We start from the raw sequence: 12707 nt of genomic DNA, 5'->3' as shown, positions 1-12707 counted from the left end.
GATGGCAAGAGTGAACATCGATATATTAGGAATCAGTGAACTAAATGGACTGGACTGGGTGAATTAAACTCAGATGACCATTATATCTTCTACTGTGGGCAAGAATCCCTTAGAAGAAATGGAGTAGCCATCATAGTCAACAAAAGAGCCTGAAATGCAGTACTTGGATGCAATCTCAAAAATGACAGAATGATCTCTGTTTGTTTCCAAGGCAAACCGTTCAATATCATGGTAATCCAAGACTATGCCCTGACCAGTAAAGCTGAAGAAGCTGAAGTTGAACGGTTCTATGAAGACCTACAAGACCTTTTAGAACTAATACCCAAAAAAGATGTCCTTTTCATTATAGGGGACTGGAATGCAAAAGTAGGAAGTCAAGAAACACCTGGAATAACAGGCAAATTTGGCCTTGGAGTACAGAATGAAGCAGGGCACAGGCTAACAGAGGTTTCCCAGGAGAATGCACTGGTCATAGCAAACACCCTCTTTCAACAACACAAGAGAAGACTCTACACATGGACATCACCAGATGATCAACACTGAAATCAGATTGATTATATTCTTTGCAGCCAAAGATGGAGAAGCTCTACACAGTCAGCAAAAACAAGACTGGGAGCTGACTGTGGCTCAGATCATGAACTCCGTATTGCCAAATTCAGACTTAAATGGAAAAAAGTAGGGAAAACCACTAGACCACTCAGGTATGACCTAAATCAAATTCCTTATGATTATACAGTGGAAGTGAGAAATAGATTTAAGGGACTAGATGTGATAGACGGAGTGCCTGATGAACTATGGTTGGAGGTTCGTGACATTGTACAGGAGACAGGAATCAAGACCATCCCCAAGAAAAAGAAATGCAAAACAGCAAAATGGCTGTCTGAGGAGGCCTTACAAATAGCTGTGAAAAGAAGAGAAGTAAAAAGCAAAGGAGAAAAGGAAAGATATACCCTTCTGAATGCAGAGTTCCAAAGAATAGCAAGGAGAGAAAGGCTTTCTCAGTGATCAGTGCAAAGAAATAGAGAAAAATAATAGAAAGACCAGAGATCTCTTCAAGAAAATTAGAGATACCAAGAGAACATTTCATGCAAAGATTGGCTCAATAAAGGACAGAAATGGTATGGACCTAACAGAAGCAGAAGATATTAAGAAGAGGTGGCAAGAATACACAGAAAAACTGTACAAAAAAAGATCTTAATGACCCAGATAACCACAATGGTGTGGTCACTCATCTAGAGCTAGACATTCTGGAATGTGAAGTCAAGTGGGCATTAGGAAGTATCACTATGAACAAAGCTAGTGGAGGTGGTGGAATTCCAGTTGAGCTATTTTGAATCCTAAAAGATGATGCTGTGAAAGTGCTGCATTCAATATGTCAGCAAATTTGAAAAACTCAGCAGTGGCCACAGGACTGGAAAAGGTCACTTTTCATTCCAATCCCAAAAAAAGGCAATGCCAAAGAATGCTCAAACTACGACACAATTGCATTCATCTCACACACTAGCAAAGTAATGCTCAAAATTCTCCAAGCCAGGCTTCAACAATACGTGAACCATGAACTTCCAGATGTTCAAGCTGGTTTTAGAAAAGGCAGAGGATCCAGAGATCAAATTGCCAACATCTGCTGGATCATCGAAAAAGCAAGAGAGTTCCAGAAAAACATCTATTTCTGCTTTATTGACTATGCCAAAGCCTTTGAATGTATGGATCACAATAAAGTGTGGAAAATTCTAAAAGAGATGGGAATACCTTACCGCCTGACCTGCCTCTTGAGAAATCTGTATGCAGCTCAGGAAGCAACAGCTAGAACTGGCCATGAAACAACAGACTGGCTCCAAATAGGGAAAGGAGTATGTCAAGGCTGTATATTGTCACCCTGCTTATTTAACTTATATGCAGAGTACATCATGAGAAACGCTGGGCTGGATGAAGCACAAGCTGGAATCAAGATTTCCAGGAGAAATATCAGTAACTTCAGATATGCAGATGGCACCACCCTATGGCAGAAAGTGAAGAACTAAAGGGCCTCTTGATGAAAGTGAAGGAGGAGAGTGAAAAAGATGGCTTAAAGCTCAGCATTCAGAAAACTAAGATTGTGGCATCTGGTCCCATCACTTCATGGCAAATAGATGGGGAAACAGTGGCAGACTTTATTATTTTGGGCTCCAAAATCACTGCAGATGGTGACTGCAGCCATGAAGTTAAAAGACGCTCACTCCTTGGAAGGAAAGTTGTGACCAACCTAGACAGTGTATTAAAAAGCAGAGACATTGCTTTGCCAATAAAGGTTTGTCTAGTCAAGGCTATGGTTTTTCCAGTGGTCATGTATGGATGTGAGAGCTGGACTATAAAGAAAGCTGAACACTGAAGAATTGATGCTGTTGAACTGTGGTGTTGGAGAAGACTCTTGAGAGTCCCTTGGACTGCAAAGAGGTCCAACCAGTCCATCCTAAAGGAAATCAGTCCTGAATATTCACTGGAAGTACTGATGCTGAAGCTGAAACTCCAGTACTTTGGCCACCTGATGCGAAGAACTGACTCAGTTGAAAAGACCCTGATGCTGGGAAAGATTGAAGGCAAGAGGAGAAGGGGATGACAGAGGATTAGATGGTTGGATGACATCACCGACTCAATGGACATGAATTTGAGAAAACTCCGGGAGTTGGTGATGAATAGGGAGGCCTGGTGTGCTACAGTCTGTGGGGTCTCAAAGAGTCGGACACGACTGAGCGACTGAACTGAACTGAACTTAATCTGTCTAGGGGCTTTAATGACCCTGCAGCTGAGGCTGTGAATTGGACATCCTGCCCAGGGGTGGGATGGAGGATGAGACCCAGATTCAGAGGTGTCTGCAGACACCATCAGAGTGAGCTGAGGCTGGGTCAGCTAGGGAGCACCAGGACCCAACCAAGAGGAGAGAGACAAAAATGCAAGTTTAACCAGCCCCATTCATGGGCAGTGCAGGTCAGTATCACCAGCTGGACCAGGAGAGGAGAGTCATCCTTCTCTTAGAAACCACCAAGGATACTGTGAGCAGCATAAGAGTTTCATAGACTCACCCCCCGCCTCCTTCCCATTGTCACCCAGGAGATGTGTAAACCATACATACACCTTCCCCACCCTGGAAAGGAGCAGGGAAGTGGGGTGGAAATCTGAGAGACTGAGCATTGCACCAAAACAGACAGTATTAAATGAATCATTCACATGATAGCGTCAGATTGCATTTACCATGTTAGATATAAATTCAGTGGTTTTTTTTTTTTTTTTTTGTCACTTACTATCCACTCCAGAGAGTGGGCACTCATGATAAAGATCAGATGGGACAGAGAGAATAAGTTAACCAAAGCGCCCATGCCATCTGAGAAGTGCAAGTGAATTTGATTACAGCAGACCATTCCCACCAGTTCCTCCTCTGCCCACCAGTGGATGTCATGCTCATCAGTCCATGTTTAAGGAGATTGGAGCATCCTTGCCTCATCCTCCCGTTTAACTGAGGACAACGTTTCACATCCCATTAAAAGACCCCCACCCAAAAAAAATGAGCACAGAAAGAAGAACAAAACAGACAGACAGAGTAGAGTAATTAATGAGGGTTGTCACTGAGGGGAGCAGGACCTCCTCAAAGTCATCCTTGCCCTCCATAAGCAATGTCAGGCTCCATTCTCCTTTAACAAACAACACAGACCTCATTTTCTGAGGCCAGAGACACAGAGCTTGGCTTCAGAAAATGGTTGTAGTGCTGTTTACTGCTGGAGAGAATCATAGTACCACACGTTAGAGCCACTGTGCTTTCATAGTCTTCTATGTATTTCATAGTCTCCCAGTATCTCAATGCTGTACAGAATGCTTTCCTTGTAACTCCCTTCCTCCTTCAGTCCTTTTTGAAGGCTCTTAAGGTTTCATCTGTCTCTGAATTCTCTACCATACATCTGTCCCTTCTCTTTTGGCCAAAGCACATTTCCCATTCCCAAGTGAGATCCAAGCATGCAGAGAAAGGGAAGGAGAAGTGCCTCAGTGCTGGACAGGGGTGTGGGATCCTGTTGTCTTGGCAACATTCTTCTGCTCATCCTCAGTGGTGCACTCAGCTCAGGCAACACCCCAGCTGGAAGGACCAGGACAGATAGAAAACTCTTCTCCCCTTCTCTCTCTTTTTCTGAGACCAGAGGAGAAACACTGGTGTTGGTTACCAGGGAAACTGAATCCTAATCCATCTGACTCAAGAGAAGAAGAAACCAATGAAGGAGTGGAAACTAAGACACAGGATGTATTATGGGAGGCCTCTCACAGACATGGAACATGATTCTCAATAAATGTGCTTGTCCCAAGGTCCTGTGCACACACAGACACATGCAAACATGTGTACTCACAAGCACCCCTTCCAGCCCAAAGCAGCACAGTGACTGTAACATAAGGTACAGAAAGGGGAAGCAGGGGTACAGCAATGATGTGGAAGTGGAGGCAGAAATCAGGCCATGAAATGTTGAAAGGATGACTTTCATTTTTATAATTATTACCTACCCATTCTTTCAAGGCTTATTTTGACATTTGCATTTCATTTAGATCCATTTGTGCAACTACTTACTTAGAACAAACAATGCTAAGTCACATTCACCTAAAAGAATATGCAGCCTCATTAAAAAAAAAAAATAACCACAATAATGCATCACTGACACTGTGATAATGTTATCTTATGAATCAGCTCTGGATTTAAGCAGATGAACACCATCATGGGAGGTCAGTTGAATAAGTTGCCTTTCATTTAGAGAAACTTAAGAACAAGACAGCAAGTATCCTCTTTCCAGGGCTGGAAATTTACCTGTGATAAACCAAGTGGAGAAATAGATGGAAGTACAGTGGTACAATACAAGAGGAGGTTTATCCTGAATATGAAAAACTGTCCCCTAAATTGAATTTTACTTTTTAATAAAGCTTTAGATACTATTTTTCCTGCTCTGTGATTTATATTGAGTTAAAAAGCACCACTCAAATGACCATGTAGAGCTACACCATTTGTGAATGTTCTAGTATTTTGGTGTTGGTCAGTGGGGAGAATCCCAGTGATCCAGCAGCTAGAGATATGCATAAAAAGTATAGTTTCATCTGAAAGCTTTTGTTTATAAGCTGGTGATAACCATGTCACAGAATGCCAAAAGAGGCGATCAATCACAGAGGAGAAGACAGAGGACCAGAATTCTGAAATAGGAAGAAAGTTCCTTAAGAGCATCCTTTACCCTGCCTTGCAGGATAATGCTGAAGCTATTTAATGGGATGGGGACTGTAGTTCATGGCCTGCTGAAGCTCTAGAAACATATTTCTTGGGTGGAAAGATAGATGAAGTCATGATTTCCCTTGCATGGATGTTCAGGTGGACAGACGGATGGATGGATGGGCTGAGACAAGTTTACATAGTTTCTGTGGGGGGTCACTTTGCTGTTACAAAAGACTGTGCAATTTTCACAATATAAGGGAGCCTGAGATCTTTCAGAGCATGCCTTTTGACAGTGACAACCATTCTAAGGACAATAGAATCAGCAACTATTCAGAGCCCTATCTTAATCCAGTACTGACAATGTTGTAGAGGCATCTATGACGTAACAGGCATGCCGTACAGCTGAGTGGTCATACCTATGGGCTTTGGATTCAGAAAGAACAGGGTATCACTATTTCTTAGTTGAACATTTGCATTTCATTTAGATCTATTTACAACTACTTATTTAAAACAAACTATGCTATGTCATCTTCACCTGAAAGTTTTTTCCTGATTTTTTTATGGTGGTAAAATATATATAATAAAATTTATCATTTTAAGTGTGTTAATTGAACAATTCAGCAGCATTAAGTACCCTCACATTATTGTGCAAAAATCACCACTATCCATCTCCAGAGATTTTTGTCATTCCAAACTCTGAATGCTTTCTTTGTAGTTATTAATTTGTGGTTTGGTGAGAGATTTTAAATAGGAACCTGGACATTTTGAGTATTGTGGTATGAGATTCCAGATTTTTTAAATCTTGGACTTTAGTAGATTGCTGCCTCATTACTGCCAGCTTGGTGTGGATGTTTAGGTTCTCACCTTGGTTTTATGGAGGTGGGCATAGACTACACGTTCTTTTAAGTTTGGGGTGTGTGTGTGTGTGTGTGTGCGTGTGTGTGTGTGTGTGTCTGCAGTGTTTTGGCTGGAATAAAACTGATAATTGTCAAAAAGTTTTCTGTCACTAAGATGACTTTTTTCCCTTCTTCTTTGTCTTCCCAAGTACCCAGAACAGGATATATAAACCAAAAAGAAAATCTAAGGAACCCACCACAACCATATTCATCATTGGCTTCTGAGAGTTCTAATCAGTTTGCTACTTTCTTCTCTTAAACTTTCAGAATCTTCTTAGGCATATTTTATATATAATTTGCAGCATTTTTAGTCGTACTTAGTGAGAAGAATAGGAAAAAATACATTGACTTCAAAAAGTGGAAGGTCCTGAAAAAAATTAAAAACTTTTTGAAGTTTTTTAATTTTCCAAAATGGATTGGAGGGGAGATACTAACTAGGAGGAGGTGAATCAAACTTTGTGGCAGCAATTCTATTTTCCTGGATAGTCAAGTCAACACACCAATCAGCAATATGAAATCCTTTTTTGCCTGCTTAGAGTCAGGAAGAGGCCCAAATGCCAAGTGGCACAAGCTCAGCCTTTCCAGTTCAGTGGACCCACTACCAAGTCGTCTGGTGGAATACATCCCTTAAATAATAGAACCTTAAATAATAGAACCTAAGCAGAGCCCACTATCATGAGAATTAGAATGAAAAGTTTTGAGGGTGGTTCTACCAATTCCCTGCCTCTACCTTTTTCTTCTTCTACTTGATTTTCCTTTCTATGGGAGAGGTAGGCCTGTTTACTGTTCCCTGGATTAATTGATTATGATTTCATTTTGTCACCACTATTAGCTAATCATTTTTATTACTTTATACTTTTATTACTTTATATTTTTAGTATTTTAGTATTTTTATTACTTTAATATTCTCCATGTAAAATGTTAATAAATTGGAATCCAGCTGCAAATAATATATCTCTTCATATATAGTATAAGGACCTTACAACAGTATATTCCCAATTCATCCCTTTCATGCTTTTTCCTATGAACTTTGCTCAAGTGAACACACAGGCTCAGGGACAAAACCCCTCCTTTCAAAGTGTGTTTTCCCAACTGGTCCCTGAGTCGAGTATTTACTAGGCTGTATCATCATCCTATTAGGTACATGGTACTGTTATTCCTATCAGAACTGCAAACACAATTATTTTTCATGCTTCCTTGAAATTCTCCAACCATGTCTTATATGTTGTTATGCATCCATTGGATCATAGAAAAAGTGAGAGATTTCCAGAAAAACATCTATTTTTGCTTCATTGACTACACTAAAACCTTTGACTGTGTGGATCACAACAAATTGTGGAAAATTGTTAAAGAGGTGGGAACACTAGACCACTTTACCTGCCTCCTGAGAAACCTGTGTACAGGTCAAATAGCAACAGTTAGAACTGGACATGGAACAATGGACTGTTTCAAAATTGGGAAAGGAGTATGTCAAGGCTATATATTGCCATCCTGCCTATTTAACTTAATGCAGAGGACATCATGTGAAATGCCAGGCTGGATGAAGCACAAGCTAAAATCAAGATTGTTGGGAGAAATAACAATAAGCTGAGATATGCAGATGACACCACCCTTATGGCAGAAAGCAAAGAAGAACTAAAGAGCATCTTGATGAAGGTGAAAGAGGAAAGTGAAAAACTGGCTTCAGACTCAACATTCAAAAAACTAAGACCATGGCATCCGGTCCCATCACTTCATGGCAAATAAATGGGGAAGCAATGGAAACAGTGACAGTGTTACTTTTCTTGGGCTCCAAAATCACTGCAGATGGTGACTGCAGCCATGAAATTAAAAGATGCCACTTCCTTGGAAGAAAAGCTATGACAAACCAGGACAGTATATTAAAAAGCAGAGACATTACTTTGCTGACAAAGGTCCATCTAGTCAAAGCTTTGGTTTTTCCAGTAGTCATGTACAGATGTGAGAGTTGGACCATAAAGAAGGCTGAGCACTGAAGAATTGATGCTTTTGAACTGTGACGTTGGAGAAGACTTTTGGGAATCCCTTGGTCTGCAAGGAGATCCAACCAGTCCATCCTAAAGGAAATCAACCCTGAATATTCATTGGAAGGACTGATACTGAAGTTGCAGCTCCAATACTTTGGCTACCTGATGCGAAGAACTGACTCATTGGAAAAGACCTTGATGTGTGGAAAGATTGAAGGCAGGAGGAGAAGAGGATTACAGAGGAAGAGATGGTTGGATGGCATCATGGTTGGATGGCATCACCGACTCCATGGACATGAGTTTGAGCAAACTCCAAGAGATGGTGAAGGACAGAGAAACCTGGCGTGCTGCAGTCCATGGGGTCCCAACGAGTTGGATACAACTAAGTGACTGGAACAATAACAGCATATAACAAAACTATTATTTAAATAGATAAAATATTTGTGAAACATTATTTACATGAGTGATTTTATTTAACCCTCCTGCATACCTTTGAAGTAGATGCAAGACAGAACAACAAGGGAGAGTTTGAGACAGAGTGAGCCATTGGAACAGCAGCCATACCAGCCAGGCAGAGTGGATCCTCTTTCCTGTTTTGGTACCTGTTCGAAGCAGAAATTCCCTCTCACAAGTGTGAATCCTTGAGTGATAGTGCCAGTGGACTCAGTTTAGATGCTCATCAGGTCCTAAACTGATAGGATCTGATGTCTGCTGTTCTTATTGCAGTACCCTAACCAGTAACCTGTTATGTCCCAGATCACCAAGATTACATCCTCCTATAACTGATCCACCCAGAATCCTCCAATCCTAGTCCAGCTCCAGCCATCCAGGAAGAATGAAGCAACGAGAGTTTTTTGCTGTGATGATTGATGTTGTTGCCGTGGCTTCAGATACTGGACTAGAGAAGTATTCCAGTATCTCAGTATCAAAGTCCCTGGAATGGTTCACTATGCTAGTTAGGTTCGTTATCTCATCCTCACGTTCATCTGGTTTTGGCTCCTCAGCCAGGATCTAGAGGACTATGAGTAGGAAATCAGAATAAAATATTTTTCCCCACTGGTTCTAACTGTCCTTGGCCACCCTTGCCTCTAGATGCTATTTCTATGACAAGGAGGCAGTCTCACTCCCATCTTTCCTGCCTTTTGTGTTCAAAAAATATTCTACAGGGCTTTTTCAGGGAGAAGAAACTAGTTTTTCATCTTGCTGAACTTGTCAGCTCCATGGGGATAATGCTCTCTTCCCTTTGAAGGGGGGTGGGGTTTCCTAAAAATTAATAAAACCAAACTTTCTATAAGTTGTATGATATTGGTGTTCTAAATAAATATTCAGATTCTAGATTTTGCTCTAAAGTTTTAATTCAGTAAAATAATTGAATTGGCCTGGTGGCGGCGGTGGCGGCGGCGATGGTGGGGGCTGGAGGTCTTCCGGGACAAGTTCCCCTGGGCGCTCCTCCATGGAGGAAGCGGTGCGCACGGCTGCAGCCCTGGATGCTCGCACCTCCCACTGGACGGAGATGAAGGCGGTGGCCACGCAAGCTCAGAAGAGGGTAGCCGGAGCGGTCTGTGTCGGGGTGTGAGCGGAGATGACCCGGGCCGGATAGCGGAGGGGAAGCCTCGCGGCAGACCTGCCAGCTTCGGCTCTCCTGGCTGTGATTGACCTTCAGTTATACAGAGTGGGAACAGAACATTACCAGATCTATATCATTGGCTGCTGCTTTGGGAACACTCCTTCTGGGTGTTCATTGTTGTCCCTACGTAGCACGGAGGAACTTCTCTGCGCTTCGAAACAGATTCGGACTCATTGCTGTATTTGAAGACTGCATCATCCTACCTCCAGCATCAACAGTTTCTCTGTTCTTGATTAATGTGATTCACAGTAGCTTTTTAAGTAACAAGCGAAATGAGCCAGGGGCATGGAAAGTATGACTTTTACATTGGTCTGGGATTGGCTATGAGTTCCAGTATTTTCATTGGAGGGAGTTTCATTTTGAAAAAAAAAAAAAAAAGGCCTTCTTCGACTTGCCAGAAAAGGCTCCATGAGAGCAGGTCAAGGTGGCCATGCATATCTCAAAGAATGGTTTTGGTGGGCTGGACTGTTGTCAATGGGACCTGGCGAGGTGGCCAACTTTGCTGCATATGCCTTTGCACCAGCCACCCTAGTGACTCCGTTAGGAGCACCCAGTGTCCTAGTAAGTGCCATTCTTTCTTCATACTTTCTAAATAAAAGACTTAATCTTCATGGAAAAAGTGGATGTTTGTTAAGTATTCTGGGATCTACAATTATGGTTATTCATGCTCCAAAAGGAGAGGAGGTTGAGACTTTAAATGAAATGTCTCACAAGCTTGGAGATTCGGGTTTTGTTGTCTTTGCAACACTTGTGGTCATTGTGTCCTTGATATTAATTTTTGTGGTGGGACCTCGCCATGGACAGACAAACATTCTTGTGTATATCACACTCTGCCCTGTAATTGGGGCAGTTTCAGTCTCCTGTGCTAAAGGCCTGAGCATTGCTATCAAAGAGCTGTTTGCTGGAAAACCTGTGCTACGACATCCCCTGACCTGGATTCTGCTGCTGAGCCTTATAGTCTGTGTGAGCATACAGATTAATTACCTGAACAGGGCCCTGGACATATTCAACACTTCTATCGTGACTCCAATATATTACGTGTTCTTTGCAACATCAGTTTTAACTTGTTCAGCTATTCTTTTTAAGGAGTGACAAGACATGCCTGTTGATGATGTCATTGGTACTCTGAGTGGCTTCTTTACAATCATTGTGGGAATATTCTTGTTGCATGCCTTTAAAGACGTTAGCTTTAGTCTCTCAAGTCTGCCTGTGTCTTTTTGGAAAGACGAAAAAGCAGTGAATGGCAGTCTTTCTAGTATGTATGAAATTCTTAATAATAATGAAGAGAGCTTAACCTGTGGAATCGAACAACACACTGCTGAAAATATCTCCTGAAGAAATGGAAATCTGACAGCTTTTTAGTAAGAAAGATGTAATTAATCTGTAACTGTTATAAAGTGAATCTGAGTATCAGAATGTGTCTGAAAAAGCATTGTTTTCAAATGATGTTCTCTAGAGACAATCCTTTTTTTTAAGGTTTCACTAATTTGACCAAGAAATTACTTCTGTTTAAATGATGACTCAATACATGGCCAATTTCTATTAACATTGTATTATTGTAGAGTTACTTTAAATTTTCCTGCACCAAAATCTAAATGCACCAATGACAATTTTAGGTCTATAAAAATGCTTTTTCTCCCCACTGGTAAAAAAAAAAATAATTGAATTGATTGAAATTAATGTGTCCTAAAAACAAGGGCGTTTCCACTGAAGATGAGAAATTAAAAGAAATCATGGAAAGGTGGAAGAAAGATATAATATGACTGAATAACTGAACCAAATCTAAAACCAGGCATAGGACAGAAATTCTTTCAGAGGAAGGCAGGTGATACACTCTCCCCACAGTGGGAATCAGAGATTCCTCCCCACGATGGGGAACACTGGCATGCTGTTGCTTCTGCTCTTAGCTTAGATATTTGAGATGCCAGTCCTTGTGCACAGGTGCTCCTTTGTGAGATGATATGAAGAGCATTCTCACACCTGCTCCATAGGAACTAGAGCATCATTAAGTTATGTACAAATTATGTTAGGGTTTAGATGTGTATCTTTACTTTCATGACACAAAATGGTTTATTTTGACTAACTTGTTTTCTGTAGAGCTCTCTGACAGGCATTCAAACCAGATCATCACATTTTGATGGGATGACTAGTTTTGTACAGAGTCAATATCCTTTCTGTTTTTCTCCCCAGAACTATGGTCTAGTAAATGACAATGAATACTACTTAAGCAATAGAAATAACTCTAAAACATGTAAGTCATTGTGGACTATAGTCTGCCTTCGTGATCTTATCAGAGAGACAGGGAGTCAAATAAACCTTGTGAGATTTGATCCCTCACATCAAGAAGAGAGGAGTTTAAAATGGGTTTTATTACTTGATAGGCCATTTTTTTCTCCTGTAGCTGTGGATTTTTTTTTTAAAGCAATGGTTTAGGTTTCAGTCACACCCTTCTCTCAGATAAAGTAGACTTCCTGATCTTCCTCTCCTTCCTTCTTCTCATTACTAGGCCCAGTATCTTGATCTCACAGTGGCCTCTCTCTCTCTGTCCTGAGCTCTCTGCCTTTAGCTTGACTGTTACTGGACCACCTCCTATAACCTCCCCACTTCCTGTTCTGGATGTCTGTGATGCAGGATGAGTCCAGGTCCAAACCCAAGGATCCTGCTAGGTTAAATCAGCCTTTTGTCTTCATTCATGGAAGCCCGCCTGAAGCTTTGGCCCCACAGGAGGTCTTGGCGTGACCAGTCATAGCTCAGCCACCAATTGTCCTCATTACAGCAATACTTTGCTAGCAGGGGCGTCTCATCTCCAAGACTGGGGAAGTGTCAGAGAACACAGAGGAGGGACAGAGACTAAACATTCACACCTGAGAAGGTCACAGGCCTCTGGGTGTTTGAGCCCCAGGCCTGGGTGTTCCTTGCAGCTTCCCTCTCTGTGTGTGGGCAGCTGGGGGCAGCCTAAGGTCAGCTCTGCCTCTTATTCCCGGGGGATC

General features: G+C 41.6%; 1 pseudogene; it reads left to right on the top strand.

The window, feature by feature from the left end:
* The first annotated feature begins 9823 nt into the window (after positions 1-9823).
* On the top strand, positions 9824-11295 carry LOC122435074 (annotated as a pseudogene).
* The last annotated feature ends 1412 nt before the right edge of the window (positions 11296-12707 follow it).

Source organism: Cervus canadensis, chromosome X (assembly GCF_019320065.1).
Source record: "Cervus canadensis isolate Bull #8, Minnesota chromosome X, ASM1932006v1, whole genome shotgun sequence".
Taxonomy (NCBI): Eukaryota; Metazoa; Chordata; class Mammalia; order Artiodactyla; family Cervidae; genus Cervus; species Cervus canadensis.
This window is presented reverse-complemented; position numbering and strand designations above follow the sequence as displayed.